The 18,139-nt window shown below is 46.0% G+C and overlaps 1 pseudogene; it reads right to left on the bottom strand.

Annotated features, from left to right (window-relative positions):
• LOC135542911 (actin remodeling regulator NHS-like) overlaps window positions 1–18,139 on the bottom strand; it is a 33,552-nt pseudogene that overhangs the window by 14,100 nt on the left and 1,313 nt on the right.

Below are 18,139 nucleotides of genomic sequence, written 5' to 3' on the forward strand. Positions count from 1 at the left end.
GCTAATGAGATGTAGACAGTAGACAGGAGCTAATGAGATGTAGACAGTAGACAGGAGCTAATGAGATGAAGACAGTAGACAGTAGACAGTAGACAGGAGCTAATGAGATGAAGAGAGTAGACAGTAGACAGTAGACAGTAGACAGGAGCTAATGAGATGTAGACAGGAGACAGTAGGCAGGAGCTAATGAGATGAAGACAGTAGACAGGAGCTAATGAGATGAAGAGAGTAGACAGGAGACAGTAGACAGGAGCTAATGCGATGTAGACAGTAGACAGGAGCTAATGAGATGTAGACAATAGACAGTAGACAGGAGACAGTAGGCAGGAGCTAATGAGATGAAGACAGTTGAGATGTAGACAGTAGACAGGAGCTAATGAGATGTAGACAGTAGACAGTAGACAGGAGCTCATGAGATATAGACAGTAGACAGGAGCTAATGAGATGAAGACAGTAGACAAGAGCTAATGAGATGAAGACAGTTGAGATGTAGACAGTAGACAGGAGCTAATGAGATGTAGACAGTAGACAGGAGCTAATGAGATATAGACAGTAGACAGTAGACAGGAGCTAATGAGATGTAGACAGTAGACAGTAGACAGGAGCTAATGAGATGTAGACAGTAGACAGGAGCTAATGAGATGTAGACAGTAGACAGGAGCTAATGAGATGTAGACAGTAGACAGGAGCTAATGAGATGTAGACAGTAGACGGAGGTTAGAACAGCAGGAAGGAGAGGAAGTAGTAGTAGTTCTATTTAGAACTAGTATTACAATTCATTTCGGGCCTGTAGATTTTAAACCACGAGGCTTGGAATGCAGGCAAATACCTTTCTGGTCCATGGGGTGAAGAGGCAACATTCAGTGGGGGAGGGGGAGCGGGTACGGTCATACTATAAACACAAAACATGAAGAAAACAAAAATGATGACAACTTGATCGATGGGACAAAATGAAAACCCTGGATGGGACTTAGAGACAAAGGTGAAATCATATTGAATGAAACATTAGACAGACAGGATGAAACATGGGGACCCAACATTAGACAGACAGGATGAAACATGGGGACCCAACATTAGACAGACAGGATGAAACATGGGGACCCAACATTAGACAGACAGGATGAAACATGGGGACCCAACATTAGACAGACAGGATGAAACATGGGGACCCAACATTAGACAGACAGGATGAAACATGGAGACCCAACATTAGACAGACAGGATGAAACATGGGGACCCAACATTAGACAGACAGGATGAAACATGGGGACCCAACATTAGACAGACAGGATGAAACATGGGGGGGGGGGGCAACATTAGACAGACAGGATGAAACATGGAGACCCAACATTAGACAGACAGGATGAAACATGGAGACCCAACATTAGACAGACAGGATGAAACATGGGGACCCAACATTAGACAGACAGGATGAAACATGGGGACCCAACATTAGACAGACAGGATGAAACATGGGGACCCAACATTAGACAGACAGGATGAAACATGGGGACCCAACATTAGACAGACAGGATGAAACATGGGGACCCAACATTAGACAGACAGGATGAAACATGGGGACCCAACATTAGACAGACAGGATGAAACATGGGGACCCAACATTAGACAGACAGGATGAAACATGGAGACCCAACATTAGACAGACAGGATGAAACATGGGGACCCAACATTAGACAGACAGGATGAAACATGGGGACCCAACATTAGACAGACAGGATGAAACATGGGGACCCAACATTAGACAGACAGGATGAAACATGGGGACCCAACATTAGACAGGATGAAACATGGGGACCCAACATTAGACAGACAGGATGAAACATGGAGACCCAACATTAGACAGACAGGATGAAACATGGGGACCCAACATTAGACAGACAGGATGAAACATGGAGACCCAACATTAGACAGACAGGATGAAACATGGGGACCCAACATTAGACAGGATGAAACATGGGGACCCAACATTAGACAGACAGGATGAAACATGGGGACCCAACATTAGACAGACAGGATGAAACATGGGGACCCAACATTAGACAGACAGGATGAAACATGGGGACCCAACATTAGACAGGATGAAACATGGGGACCCAACATTAGACAGACAGGATGAAACATGGAGACCCAACATTAGACAGACAGGATGAAACATGGGGACCCAACATTAGACAGACAGGATGAAACATGGGGACCCAACATTAGACAGACAGGATGAAACATGGGGACCCAACATTAGACAGACAGGATGAAACATGGGGGGGGACCCAACATTAGACAGACAGGATGAAACATGGGGACCCAACATTAGACAGACAGGATGAAACATGGGGACCCAACATTAGACAGACAGGATGAAACATGGGGACCCAACATTAGACAGACAGGATGAAACATGGGGGGGGGGCAACATTAGACAGACAGGATGAAACATGGGGACCCAACATTAGACAGACAGGATGAAGCATGGGGACCCAACATTAGACAGACAGGATGAAACATGGGGACCCAACATTAGACAGACAGGATGAAACATGGGGACCCAACATTAGACAGACAGGATGAAACATGGGGACCCAACATTAGACAGACAGGATGAAACATGGGGACCCAACATTAGACAGACAGGATGAAACATGGGGACCCAACATTAGACAGACAGGATGAAACATGGGGACCCAACATTAGACAGGATGAAACATGGGGACCCAACATTAGACAGACAGGATGAAACATGGGGACCCAACATTAGACAGACAGGATGAAACATGGGGACCCAACATTAGACAGACAGGATGAAACATGGGGACCCAACATTAGACAGACAGGATGAAACATGGGGACCCAACATTAGACAGACAGGATGAAACATGGAGACCCAACATTAGACAGACAGGATGAAACATGGGGACCCAACATTAGACAGACAGGATGAAACATGGGGACCCAACATTAGACAGACAGGATGAAACATGGGGACCCAACATTAGACAGACAGGATGAAACATGGGGACCCAACATTAGACAGACAGGATGAAACATGGGGACCCAACATTAGACAGACAGGATGAAACATGGGGACCCAACATTAGACAGACAGGATGAAACATGGAGACCCAACATTAGACAGGATGAAACATGGGGGGGGGGCAACATTAGACAGACAGGATGAAACATGGGGACCCAACATTAGACAGACAGGATGAAACATGGGGACCCAACATTAGACAGACAGGATGAAACATGGAGACCCAACATTAGACAGACAGGATGAAACATGGGGACCCAACATTAGACAGACAGGATGAAACATGGGGACCCAACATTAGACAGACAGGATGAAGCATGGGGACCCAACATTAGACAGACAGGATGAAACATGGGGACCCAACATTAGACAGACAGGATGAAACATGGGGACCCAACATTAGACAGACAGGATGAAACATGGGGACCCAACATTAGACAGACAGGATGAAACATGGGGACCCAACATTAGACAGACAGGATGAAACATGGGGACCCAACATTAGACAGACAGGATGAAACATGGGGACCCAACATTAGACAGACAGGATGAAACATGGGGACCCAACATTAGACAGACAGGATGAAACATGGAGACCCAACATTAGACAGACAGGATGAAACATGGGGACCCAACATTAGACAGACAGGATGAAACATGGGGACCCAACATTAGACAGACAGGATGAAACATGGGGACCCAACATTAGACAGACAGGATGAAACATGGGGACCCAACATTAGACAGACAGGATGAAACATGGGGACCCAACATTAGACAGGATGAAACATGGGGACCCAACATTAGACAGACAGGATGAAACATGGGGACCCAACATTAGACAGACAGGATGAAACATGGGGACCCAACATTAGACAGACAGGATGAAACATGGGGACCCAACATTAGACAGACAGGATGAAACATGGGGGGGCCCAGGTGCTGGGGACACAAAACATTGTGAGTAACTTCTTGTGAAGAAAAAAAAAATGCTACGGAGATGAGTAAGCCAGGCATCCCTCTTCCCCGTTTAGACAAGGAAGTGATTTCATCATCGCATCCTACAAGAAAACGGAGTGAAAGAATTATATTCGTCTGTGAAAGCTGAGAGGTGACCGTTGTCAGGATCCCTCAGGACAGAAAGCTGTTATGAACTGATATAAGAGTGGCGTTAGCAGGACTCTAGAGGGGTCATCTTGTAATGGACGCCATCCCATTTACCTTTCTCTGTATAGTGTGACAGTGAACCTCCCTTCCAGGTCTCTCCTGCAGCGTTAAAGGAAGATACGCAGCACGATGAGTCATAACGCTAAACATTCTTATGTGCAATACAATCATACTCCCCCCCCCAGCATGCAAACTCACTGGGATGGAAAACACATGATTAAAAACATGCGATGAGATCAGGTAGCGTAGCGGTTAGAGAGACGAGCCAGCAACCGGAGGGTTGCTAGTTCAAATCCCGGGTCGGACGGGGAAAATCTGGCGGGAAGTGATCAAATCTTAAGATGCCATTGCCTGCCCTTGAGCAAGGCACTTAACCCCTACAAAGACAGCTCCCAGAGAGGCAGCCCCCTGCACCTCTCCAAAACTTGTTTAATGTGTCTTTCGGAGGGGTTGGGTGAAGAAGTCAAATTTCGGGTTGGACCTTGAGGGCAATTGACCGATAAAGTGATCCGAATGTAGATATATGTGCTCTGATGTCTTTCCTGTTACCTTTCTGTGTATTGTCTGGATGTTTGTCTCTCTCACGTGTCTCTCCTAGTGGAAGCCGTGCAGCAGAGAGAGAGAGAGAACACAACCAGCTGAAACCTACTAAGCTCACTGCACTGCACTGGTGACATCATCAACAATGGACACATGCTACTATATCATGTTTAAGAAGAAATTCAACTGTATTTTCGTAGTTACAGTTACAGGAGCACAATGTAGGTTGACAACACACACCACTTGTAGGTTGACAACACACACCACTTGCAGGTTGACAACACACCACTTGTAGGTTGACAACACACAGCACTTGTAGGTTGAGAACACACACCACTTGTAGGTAGACAACACATAGCACTTGTAGGTTGACAACACACACCACTTATAGGTTGACAACACACACCACTTGTAGGTAGACAACACATAGCACTTGTAGGTTGACAACACACACCACTTGTAGGTTGACATCACACACCACTTGTAGGTTGACAACACACACCACTTATAGGTTGACAACACACACCACTAACAGGCACTACACTATGTGATAGTTTACCTTCCGCAGTTGATATTCTACCTCTCTCTCTGGTCTCGCCTGCTGCTTGTCAATAAAACAAACAAATACAGATTAGCTGCTGTATCAGTCAAGTCATTTCAGGACTGTTGATTAGCTGCTGTATCAGTCAAGTCATTTCAGGACATTGATTAGCTGCTGTATCAGTCAAGTCATTTCAGGACTGTTGATTAGCTGCTATATCAGTCAAGTCATTTCAGGACATTGATTAGCTGCTGTATCAGTCAAGTCATTTCAGGACATTGATTAGCTGCTGTATCAGTCAAGTCATTTCAGGACATTGATTAGCTGCTATATCAGTCAAGTCATTTCAGGACATTGATTAGCTGCTATATCAGTCAAGTCATTTCAGGACATTGATTAGCTGCTGTATCAGTCAAGTCATTTCAGCACTATTGATTAGCTGCTGTATCAGTCAAGTCATTTCAGGACATTGATTAGCTGCTGTATCAGTCAAGTCATTTCAGCACTTCTCCTCGGGACATTGATTAGCTGCTATATCAGTCAAGTCATTTCAGCACTTCTCCTCGGGACATTGATTAGCTGCTGTATCAGTCAAGTCATTTCAGCACTATTGATTAGCTGCTGTATCAGTCAAGTCATTTCAGCACTATTGATTAGCTGCTGTATCAGTCAAGTCATTTCAGCACTATTGATTAGCTGCTATATCAGTCAAGTCATTTCAGGACATTGATTAGCTGCTGTATCAGTCAAGTCATTTCAGCACTATTGATTAGCTGCTATATCAGTCAAGTCATTTCAGCACTTCTCCTCAGGACATTGATTAGCTGCTATATCAGTCAAGTCATTTCAGCACTATTGATTAGCTGCTGTATCAGTCAAGTCATTTCAGGACATTGATTAGCTGCTGTATCAGTCAAGTCATTTCAGGACATTGATTAGCTGCTGTATCAGGTGTGCTTGAATAGCGCTTGAGCAAAGCCTGTAAAGACATGTGTATCCCCTTACCGCGCGGCTGTGCCTGCCCCTCTGCTCGTGCCGTCTGAGGGTGCGTGGGGAAGGGAGGGTGGGCATTGGAGGAGCCCCAGAGATGGAGATGGTCACTCTGCGCTCGCGGCTGTTCGACCGTTGACGTTGCTGTTGGTCTGTAAACCATGAGGGAAATACTGAGGTCAGATTCTGACAGGGTCTCGCTACATTAGATGACTGTATTCACTAGCAATCACCATGTTGTGACTGTATTCACTAGCGGTCACCATGTTGTGACTGTATTCACTAGCGGTCACCATGTTGTGACTGTATTCACTAGCGGTCACCATGTTGTGACTGTATTCACTAGTTGGGACGGTCACCATGTTGTGACTGTATTCACTAGCGGTCACCATGTTGTGACTGTATTCACTAGCGGTCACCATGTTGTGACTGTATTCACTAGCGGTCACCATGTTGGGACGGTATTCACTAGCAGTCACCATGTTGTGACTGTATTCACTAGCAGTCACAATGTTGTTACTGTATTCACTAGCGGTCACCATGTTGTGACTGTATTCACTAGCACCATGTTGTGACTGTATTCACTAGCAGTCACCATGTTGTGACTGTATTCACTAAACGGTCACCATGTTGTGACTGTATTCACTAGCGGTCACCATGTTGTGACTGTATTCACTAGCGGTCACCATGTTGTGACTGTATTCACTAGCGGTCACCATGTTGTGACGGTATTCACTAGCAGTCACCATGTTGTGACTGTATTCACTAGCGGTCACAATGTTGTTACTGTATTCACTAGCGGTCACCATGTTGTGACTGTATTCACTAGCAGTCACCATGTTGTGACTGTATTCACTAGCGGTCACCATGTTGTGACTGTATTCACTAGCAGTCACCATGTTGTGACTGTATTCACTAGCAGTCACCATGTTGTGACTGTATTCACTAGCGGTCACCATGTTGTGACTGTATTCACTAGCGGTCACCATGTTGTGACTGTATTCACTAGCAGTCACCATGTTGTGACTGTATTCACTAGCGGTCACCATGTTGTGTTGCAGCTTTAACAGCCACTGGCTCCTCACTGAGATGATGTCAATCAAGAGTTTTCTAGAACCCAGACTAGCAGGTGTTCACAGTACTAACACTAGGTGGCGCCACATATGAGGGATTACTGATCGACTTCACACCAACCCTGGTTCAAACTGTTGTTAGGTAGAGTGTATGGTTTATGGTGTGTGTGCTTGTGTGTTTTGGTTCCCAAGTTCTGTGTAGGGCTGAGAAGCTCTGCTTGGTATTTCTGTGTGAGGTAGTCTGTGTTAGGTGTTAGGTGGTCTGTGTTAGGTGTTAGGTGGTGTATGTTAGGGGCTGTGTGTTAGGTGGTGTGTGTTAGGTGGTGTGTGTTAGGTGGTGTATGTTAGGCGGTGTATGTTAGGTGATGTATGCTAGGTGTTAGGTGGTGTGTGTCAGGTGTTAGGTGGTGTATGTTAGGTATTAGGTGGTGTATGTTAGGTGGTGTGTGTTAGGTGGTGTATGTTAGGTGGTGTGTGTTAGGTGGCGTATGTTAGGTGTTAGGTGGTGTATGCTAGGTGGCGTATGTTAGGTGGTGTATGCTAGGTGTTAGGTGGTGTATGCTAGGTGTTAGGTGGCGTATGTTCGGCGTTAGGTGGTGTGTGTTAGGTGTTAGGTGGTTATGCTAGGTGTTAGGTGGTGTATGTTAGGTGTTAGGTGGTGTATGTTAGGTGTTTGGTGGTGTATTTTAGGTGTTAGGTGGTGTATGTTAGGGGTTAGGTGGTGTGTGTTAGGTGTTAGGTGGTGTATGCTAGGTGTTAGGTGGTGTGTGTTAGGTGTTAGGTGGTGTATGCTAGGTGTTAGGTGGTGTATGTTAGGTATTAGGTGGTGTATGTTAGGTGGTGTGTGTTAGGTGGTTTATGTTAGGTGGTGTGTGTTAGGTGGCGTATGTTAGGTGTTAGGTGGTGTATGCTAGGTGGCGTATGTTAGGTGGTGTATGCTAGGTGTTAGGTGGTGTATGCTAGGTGTTAGGTGGCGTATGTTCGGCGTTAGGTGGTGTGTGTTAGGTGTTAGGTGGTTATGCTAGGTGTTAGGTGGTGTATGTTAGGTGTTAGGTGGTGTATGTTAGGTGTTTGGTGGTGTATTTTAGGTGTTAGGTGGTGTATGTTAGGGGTTAGGTGGTGTGTGTTAGGTGTTAGGTGGTGTATGCTAGGTGTTAGGTGGTGTGTGTTAGGTGTTAGGTGGTGTATGCTAGGTGTTAGGTGGTGTATGTTAGGTGTTAGGTGGTGTATGTCAGGTGTTTGGTGGTGTGTGTTTGGTGGTGTGTGTTAGGTGGTGTATGTTAGGTGTTAGGTGGTGTATGCTAGGTGTTAGGTGGTGTATGTCAGGTGTTAGGTGGTGTATGTTAGGTGTTTGGTGGTGTATGTTAGGTGTTAAGCGGTGTATGTTAGGTGTTAGGTGGTGTGTGTTAGGTGGTGTATGGTAGGTGGTGTATGTTAGACGTTAGGTGGTGTGTGTTAGGTGGTGAATGCTAGGTGGCGTATGTTAGGCGTTAGGTGGTGTATGTTAGGTGTTAGGTGGTGTATGCTAGGTGTTAGGTGGTGTATGTTAGGTGTTAGGGGGTGTATGTTAGGTGTTTGGTGGTGTATGTTAAGTGTTAGGTGGTGTGTGTTAGGTGTTAGGTGGTGTGTGTTAGGTGTTAGGTGGTGTGTTGTAGGTGGTGTGTGTTAGGTGGGGTATGTTAGGTGTTAGGTGGTGTATGTTAGGTGTTAGGTGGTGTATGCTAGGTGTTAGGTGGTGTATGTTTGGTGTTAGGTGGTGTATGTTAGGTGTTAGGTGGTGTATGTTAGGTGTTAGGGGGTGTATGTTAGGTGTTAGGTGGTGTGTGTTAGGTGTTAGGTGGTGTATGCTAGGTGTTAGATGGTGTATGTTAGGTGTTAGGTGGTGTATGTCAGGTGTTAGGTGGTGTGTGTTTGGTGGTGTGTGTTAGGTGGTGTATGTTAGGTGTTAGGTGGTGTATATTAGGTGTTAGGTGGTGTATGCTAGGTGGTGTGTGTTAGGTGTTAGGTGGTGTGTGTTAGGTGGTGTATGTTAGGTGTTAGGTGGTGTATGCTAGGTGGCGTATGTTAGGTGGTGTATGCTAGGTGTTAGGTGGTGTATGCTAGGTGTTAGGTGGTGTATGCTAGGTGTTAGGTGGCGTATGCTAGGCGTTAGGTGGTGTATGTTAGGTGTTAGGTGGTGTATGTTAGGTGTTTGGTGGTGTATGTTAGGTGTTAGGTGGTGTATGTTAGGTGTTAGGTGGTGTGTGTTAGGTGGTGTGTGTTAGGTGGTGTATGTTAGGTGTTAGGTGGTGTATGTTAGGTGTTAGGTGGTGTATGCTAGGTGTTAGGTGGTGTATGTCAGGTGTTAGGTGGTGTGTGTTAGGTGGTAGGTGGTGTATGCTAGGTGTTAGGTGGTGTATGTCAGGTGTTAGGTGGTGTGTGTTAGGTGGTGTGTGTTAGGTGGTGTATGTTAGGTGTTAGGTGGTGTATGTTAGGTGTTAGGTGGTGTATGCTAGGTGTTAGGTGGTGTATGTTAGGTGTTAGGTGGTGTATGTTAGGTGTTAAGTGGTGTATGTTAGGTGTTAGGTGGTGTGTGTTAGGTGGTGTATGGTAGGTGGTGTATGTTAGACGTTAGGTGGTGTGTGTTAGGTGGTGAATGCTAGGTGGCGTATGTTAGGCGTTAGGTGGTGTATGTTAGGTGTTAGGTGGTGTATGTTAGGTGTTAGGTGGTGTATGCTAGGTGGTGTGTGTTAGGTGGTGTATGTTAGGTGGTGTGTGTTAGGTGTTAGGTGGTGTGTGTTAGGTGGTGTATGTTAGGTGTTAGGTGGTGTATGCTAGGTGGCGTATGTTAGGTGGTGTATGCTAGGTGTTAGGTGGTGTATGCTAGGTGTTAGGTGGTGTATGCTAGGTGGCGTATGTTAGGCGTTAGGTGGTGTATGTTAGGTGTTAGGTGGTGTATGCTTGGTGTTAGGTGGTGTATGTTAGGTGTTAGGTGGTGTATGTTAGGTGTTTGGTGGTGTATGTTAGGTGTTAGGTGGTGTATGTTAGGTGTTAGGTGGTGTGTGTTAGGTGTTAGGTGGTGTATGCTAGGTGTTAGGTGGTGTATGTCAGGTGTTAGGTGGTGTGTGTTAGGTGGTGTGTGTTAGGTGGTAGGTGGTGTATGCTAGGTGTTAGGTGGTGTATGTCAGGTGTTAGGTGGTGTATGTTAGGTGTTAGGTGGTGTGTGTTAGGTGGTGTATGTTAGGTGTTAGGTGGTGTATGTTAGGTGTTAGGTGGTGTATGCTAGGTGTTAGGTGGTGTATGTCAGGTGTTAGGTGGTGTGTGTTAGGTGGTGTGTGTTAGGTGTTAGGTGGTGTATGCTAGGTGTTAGGTGGTGTATGTCAGGTGTTAGGTGGTGTGTGTTAGGTGGTGTGTGTTAGGTGGTGTATGTTAGGTGTTAGGTGGTGTATGTTAGGTGTTAGGTGGTGTATGCTAGGTGTTAGGTGGTGTATGTCAGGTGTTAGGTGGTGTATGTTAGGTGTTAGGTGGTGTATGTTAGGTGTTAAGTGGTGTATGTTAGGTGTTAGGTGGTGTGTGTTAGGTGGTGTATGGTAGGTGGTGTATGTTAGACGTTAGGTGGTGTGTGTTAGGTGGTGAATGCTAGGTGGCGTATGTTAGGCGTTAGGTGGTGTATGTTAGGTGTTAGGTGGTGTATGCTAGGTGTTAGGTGGTGTATGTTAGGTGTTAGGAGGTGTATGTTAGGTGTTTGGTGGTGTATGTTAGGTGTTAGGTGGTGTGTGTTAGGTGTTAGGTGGTGTGTGTTAGGTGTTAGGTGGTGTGTGTTAGGTGGGGTATGTTAGGTGTTAGGTGGTGTATGTTAGGTGTTAGGTGGGGTATGCTAGGTGTTAGGTGGTGTATGTTTGGTGTTAGGTGGTGTATGTTAGGTGTTAGGTGGTGTATGTTAGGTGTTAGGAGGTGTATGTTAGGTGTTAGGTGGTGTGTGTTAGGTGTTAGGTGGTGTATGCTAGGTGTTAGATGGTGTATGTTAGGTGTTAGGTGGTGTATGTCAGGTGTTAGGTGGTGTGTGTTTGGTGGTGTGTGTTAGGTGGTGTATGTTAGGTGTTAGGTGGTGTATGTTAGGTGTTAGGTGGTGTATGCTAGGTGGTGTGTGTTAGGTGTTAGGTGGTGTATGCTAGGTGGCGTATGTTAGGTGGTGTATGCTAGGTGTTAGGTGGTGTATGCTAGGTGTTAGGTGGTGTATGCTAGGTGTTAGGTGGCGTATGTTAGGCGTTAGGTGGTGTATGTTAGGTGTTAGGTGGTGTATGCTTGGTGTTAGGTGGTGTATGTTAGGTGTTAGGTGGTGTATGTTAGGTGTTAGGTGGTGTATGTTAGGTGTTAGGTGGTGTGTGTTAGGTGTTAGGTGGTGTATGTTAGGTGTTAGGTGGTGTATGTTAGGTGGTAGGTGGTGTATGCTAGGTGTTAGGTGGTGTATGTCAGGTGTTAGGTGGTGTGTGTTAGGTGGTGTGTGTTAGGTGGTGTATGTTAGGTGTTAGGTGGTGTATGTTAGGTGTTAGGTGGTGTATGCTAGGTGTTAGGTGGTGTATGTCAGGTGTTAGGTGGTGTATGTTAGGTGTTAGGTGGTGTATTTTAGGTGTTAAGTGGTGTATGTTAGGTGTTAGGTGGTGTATGGTAGGTGGTGTATGTTAGATGTTAGGTGGTGTGTGTTAGGTGGTGAATGCTAGGTGGCGTATGTTAGGCGTTAGGTGGTGTATGTTAGGTGTTAGGTGGTGTATGTTAGGTGTTAGGGGGTGTATGTTAGGTGTTTGGTGGTGTATGTTAGGTGTTAGGTGGTGTGTGTTAGGTGTTAGGTGGTGTGTGTTAGGTGGGGTATGTTAGGTGTTAGGTGGTGTATGTTAGGTGTTAGGTGGTGTATGCTAGGTGTTAGGTGGTGTATGTTTGGTGTTAGGTGGTGTATGTTAGGTGTTAGGTGGTGTATGTTAGGTGTTAGGTGGTGTATGCTAGGTGCTAGGTGGTGTATGTTAGGTGTTAGGTGGTGTATGTTAGGTGTTTGGTGGTGTATGTTAGGTGTTAGGTGGTGTGTGTTAGGTGTTAGGTGGTGTATGTTAGGTGGTGTATGTTAGGTGTTAGGTGGTGTATGCTAGGTGTTAGGTGGTGTATGTTAGGTGTTAGGTGGTGTATGTTAGGTGGTGTGTGTTAGGTGGTGTGTGTTAGGTGTTAGGTGGTGTATGTTAGGTGGTGTATGTTAGGTGTTAGGTGGTGTAGCCGGCCGGCTGCAGGGGTGAAACACGTTGTGGTGCTGGTGCCATGGGGCCTGGTAGTGCACTGTTAGCTTTCTAGGGAGTTTTTCCTAGCCACCGTGCTTCTACACCTGCATTGCTTGCTGTTTGGGGTTTTAGGCTGGGTTTCTGTACAGCACTTTGAGATATCAGCTGATGTACGAAGGGCTATATAAATAAATTTGATTTGATTTGATTTGATTTGTGTATGTTAGGTGTTATGTGGTGTATGTTTGGTGTTAGATGGTGTGTGTTAGGTGTTAGGTGGTGTATGTTAGGTGTTAGGTGGTGTATGTTAGGTGGTGTATGTTAGGTGTTAGGTGGTGTATGTTAGGTGTTTGGTGGTGTATGTCAGGTGTTAGGTGGTGTGTGTTAGGTGTTAGGTGGTGTATGTTAGGTGGTGTATGTTAGGTGTTAGGTGGTGTATGCTAGGTGTTAGGTGGTGTATGTTAGGTGTTAGGTGGTGTATGTTAGGTGGTGTGTGTTAGGTGGTGTGTGTTAGGTGTTAGGTGGTGTATGTTAGGTGGTGTATGTTAGGTGTTAGGTGGTGTATGTTAGGTGGTGTATGTTAGGTGTTAGGTGGTGTGTGTTAGGTGTTAGGTGGTGTATGTTAGGTGGTGTGTGTTAGGTGTTAGGTGGTGTATGTTAGGTGGTGTATGTTAGGTGTTAGGTGGTGTGTGTTAGGTGGTGTATGCTAGGTGTTTGGTTGTGTATGCTAGGTGTTTGGTGGTGTGTGTTAGGTGTTAGGTGGTGTGTGTTAGGTGTTAGGTGGTGTGTGTTAGGTGTTAGGTGGTGTGTGTTAGGTGGTGTATGCTAGGTGTTTGGTTGTGTATGCTAGGTGTTAGGTGGTGTATGCTAGGTGTTAGGTGGTGTATGTTAGGTGTTAGGTGGTGTATGCTAGGTGATGTGTGTTAGGTGGTTAGGTGTGTTAGGTGGTGTATGTTAGGTGGTGTGTATTAGGTGGTGTATGTTAGGTGGTGTATGCTAGGTGATGTGTGTTAGGTGGTTAGGTGTGTTAGGTGGTGTATGTTAGGTGGTGTGTATTAGGTGGTGTATGTTAGGTGGTGTATGTTCAGTGGTGTATGTTAGGTGGTGTGTGTTAAGTGGTGTATGTTAGGTGTTAGGTGGTGTATGCTAGGTGTTAGGTGGTGTGTGTTAGGTGATGTGTGTTAGGCGGTGTATGTTAGGTGGTGTATGTCACCTCTGTGCAGGGCTCGCAGGCTCTGCTTGGCATGTCTGTGGAGCTCCTCTACGCATGGCGGCCGGCTGCAGGGGTGAAACACGTTGTGGTGCTGGTGCCATGGGGCCTGGTAGTGCACTGTTAGCTTACTCTCCACATCCAGGTTAGAGACAGCTAGGGAGAGAGACAACAGGAGAATAGATTGGTCATATTTATATTATTGAAATTATGTTCTTTGAAAGACAGACAGCAGGTTAGGTTCTGCTGTCCTTTTCATTCATTGGCAGTTGTGATTGTTATTCATTGATAGGGTTATGAAGATTTTTTTTTAAATTATAGAATTTAACGTTTAATTAACTAGGCAAGTCAGTTAAGAACTAATTATTAATTACAATGATGGCTTAAAATAGGGAAAGAGAGAACAGGAGAATAGATCGTTATTATTAATTTGCACATGAATTCTGTTTTGTTGTCATCACTGGGAGAGAAGACAGCTGTGTTTTTAGACACGGTATGACCCCAACAGTATGACCCCAACAGTATGACCCCAACAGTATGACCCCAACAGTATGACCCCAACAGTATGACCCCAACAGTATGACCCCAACAGTATGACCTCAACGGTATGACCCCAACGGTATGACCCCAACGGTATGACCCCAACGGTATGACCCCAACGGTATGACCCCAACGGTATGACCCCAACGGTATGAGCTCAACGGTATGACCCCAACGGTATGACCTCAACGGTATGAGCTCAACGGTATGACCTCAACGGTATGACCCCAACGGTATGACCTCAACGGTATGACCCCAACGGTATGACCCCAACGGTATGACCCCAACGGTATGACCCCAACGGTATGACCCCAACGGTATGACCTCAACGGTATGACCCCAACGGTATGACCTCAACGGTATGAGCTCAACGGTATGACCTCAACGGTATGACCCCAACGGTATGACCTCAACGGTATGACCCCAACAGTATGACCCCAACGGTATGACCTCAACAGTATGACCTCAACAGTATGACCCCAACAGTATGACCTCAACAGTATGACCTCAACAGTATGACCCCAACAGTATGACCTCAACAGCCTTCCATAAACAGCTGTAACTTGTGCAGCTACAATCAAACCAAGACCTTGATATAAATCAATACATTATATATACATATAATTCAACACATATATATTAAAATATTTTCCCGCCCAACATGAACAGGAGTTATGCCTGGGGCGGCAGGGTAGCCTAGTGGTTAGAGCGTTGGACTAGTAACCGAAAGGTTGCAAGTTCATATCCCCGAGCTGACAAGGTACAAATCTGACATTCTGCCCCTGAACAGGGGCCGAGGCCGTCATTGAAAATAAGAATTTGTTCTTAACTGACTTGCCAAGTTAAATAAAGGTGAAATAAACACTAGACACAAGGCAGTTAACCCACTGTTCCTAGGCCATCATTGAAAATAAGAATTTATTCTTAACTGACTTGCCAAGTTAAATAAAGGTAAAATAAACACACAAACACTAGACACAAGGCAGTTAACCCACTGTTCCTAGGCCATCATTGAAAATAAGAATTTATTCTTAACTGACTTGCCTCGTTAAATAAAGGTAAAATAAATAAATAAATGAAACCAGTCACTGCCATTCCATACCAGCAGGGGGCAGTAACACATATCAACATCAACTGAATTAAGCTGACAACTGCTCCAATGACAGTCGTCCATGTTTCCTCAAAACACCATCTCTGCTGTTGTTAGACATCAACACACATAGATGCACAGAACATCTGATTTGAAGAGGTGGTGGTGTTATTATGATTCAGACAACAGACAACGCTGCTTTCATCCTCCAAGGCTGGGAGAGGAGAACAGAAGATACGAGGGAGATGTCAACCCTCTTTCTTTCATCATCTTTTATCCTCCAAGGCTGGGGGAGGGGGTTGAGAGGAGGACAGAGATCAACAGAAGATACGAGGGAGATGTCAACCCTCTTTCTTTCATCATCTTTTATCCTCCAAGGCTGGGGGAGGGGGTTGAGAGGAGGACAGAGATCAACAGAAGATACGAGGGAGATGTCAACCCTCTTTCTTTCATCATCTTTTATCCTCCAAGGCTGGGGGAGGGGGTTGAGAGGAGGACAGAGATGAACAGAAGATACGAGGGAGATGTCAACCCTCTTTCTTTCATCATCTTTTATCCTCCAAGGCTGGGGGAGGGGGTTGAGAGGAGGACAGAGATGAACAGAAGATACGAGGGAGATGTCAACCCTCGTTCTTTCATCATCTTTTATCCTCCAAGGCTGGGGGAGGGGGTTGAGAGGAGGACAGAGATGAACAGAAGATACGAGGGAGATGTCAACCCTCGTTCTTTCATCATCTTTTATCCTCCAAGGCTGGGGGAGGGGTTGAGAGGAGGACAGAGATCAACAGAAGATACGAGGGAGATGTCAACCCTCTTTCTTTCATCATCTTTTATCCTCCAAGGCTGGGGGAGGGGGTTGAGAGGAGGACAGAGATGAACAGAAGATACGAGGGAGATGTCAACCCTCGTTCTTTCATCATCTTTTATCCTCCAAGGCTGGGGGAGGGGGTTGAGAGGAGGACAGAGATTCAGCCTCTGCTGCTGTAATGGAGTAGAGATGGTGGATTCAGCCTCTACTGCTGTAATGAAGTAGAGGTACTGGATTTGTGTCACGTACTGTTACAGCACACCCTCCTCCTCTCCTTTCCTCATTTGCTCTCCTATCAGACTCCTCTCTTCTCGATCTCCTTTCATTCTCCTCTCCTCTCCTTCTCTCCTCTCCTCTCCTCTCCTCTCCTCTCCTCTCCTTTCCTCCAGATAGTTTATGCTGCAGCAGCAGTGTCTCATCAGAGAATGCAGTGGATTTTAAAGAGTCAATTACTCAGCAACATTTTTTTCCTCATATCACATGGTTTTAGTGCTGTGTATCATCAAGAAACAGATCAGAGAGAGAGAGAGAGACAGGGGTAAGAGAGAGAGAGAGAGAGAGAGAGAGGGAGAGAGAGAGAGAGAGAGAGAGGGTGATAGAGAGAGAGAGAGACAGGGGTAAGAGAGAGAGAGAGAGAGAGAGAGAGAGGGTGATAGAGAGAGACAGGGGTGAGAGAGAGATAGAGAGATAGAGAGACAGGGGTGATAGAGAGAGAGAGAGGGGTAAGAGAGAGATAGAGAGACAGGTGAAAGAGAGAGAGAGGAGATAGAGGAAGAGAGAGTAGAGAGAGAGATGACTTCCACAAGCGTTCCTTCTCCCTATGCACTGAACACAGTCATTGTTTCACAGAAAACAGCATCAACAACAGCATAATATCTGGCATAATGATCACGATAAACAACAAAGGCTTGCAATGGATACATAACACACACACACACAGTACCCACCTCTACCTATCGCCAGACCCAGTGCATGACCTTTCAAGTTATCCCTTTGTCCAGCCATTCAGCTAGAACCAAACAGCTGCACAACAGAGGTGGTTCGATGAGTAACCTTCCCTGAAGACTGGCGTTAGGTCTGAAGACTCGATGACAGTCAGTCACACACTCCATCCCTACACTAGCGCAACGTCAGTCACTCACCTGTCCTTCATGTTATGTCTAGCCTTCATCCCTCCTCCTACCTGCAATGTCCTTCTCCTGTCTTCCTCCTCTCCTACTCCTCTTCCTCCTCTGCATGCGACAGGGAGGAATCTTTCTCTGTGAGTTACCCATCTCCCGCTTCAGTGGCTACACTGAGAGACGGACGGGGCGGCATGTCCGTGAGAGACCAACTCAGGTCTGACAGAGTGGACGAGCTCTCTCTGTATCTGGCTAATACCCTACTGTAATGGAACTCTCTCATTCACTCTTCCTTTCCTTTCTCTCTCTCTCTCTCTCTCTCTCTCTCTCTCTCCCTCTCTCTCTCTCTCTCTCTCTCTCTCTCTCTCTCTCTCGCTCTCTCTCCCTCTCCCTCTCTCTCTCTCTCGCTCTCTCTCTCCCTCTCTCTCTCTCTCTCTCTCTCTCTCGCTCTCTCACTCTCTCTCCCTCTCTCTCTCTCCCTCTCTCTCTCTCTCTCTCTCTCTCTCTCTCTCTCTCTCTCTCTCTCCCTCCCTCCCTCCTGTCTGCAGGTGTGGACTCAGCAGTTTCCAGCATCATCAGCCTGGCCCAGGAACTCAGGCCACTCCAGAGCAGCAGAGAGGACTAGTAACAGTATTGACAAGCTGTAACTTCCATATCAGGACACGGCTGTTAAAGAGCCTGACCAACACGTAGGTTTTTTTTCTCTGGGCAAAGAAATGGTAAAGGCATTGTGCACAGCAATATGTACACTGTGTATAGCAATGTGT

This window comes from Oncorhynchus masou, chromosome 7, assembly GCF_036934945.1.
Source record: "Oncorhynchus masou masou isolate Uvic2021 chromosome 7, UVic_Omas_1.1, whole genome shotgun sequence".
NCBI lineage: Eukaryota > Metazoa > Chordata > Actinopteri > Salmoniformes > Salmonidae > Oncorhynchus > Oncorhynchus masou.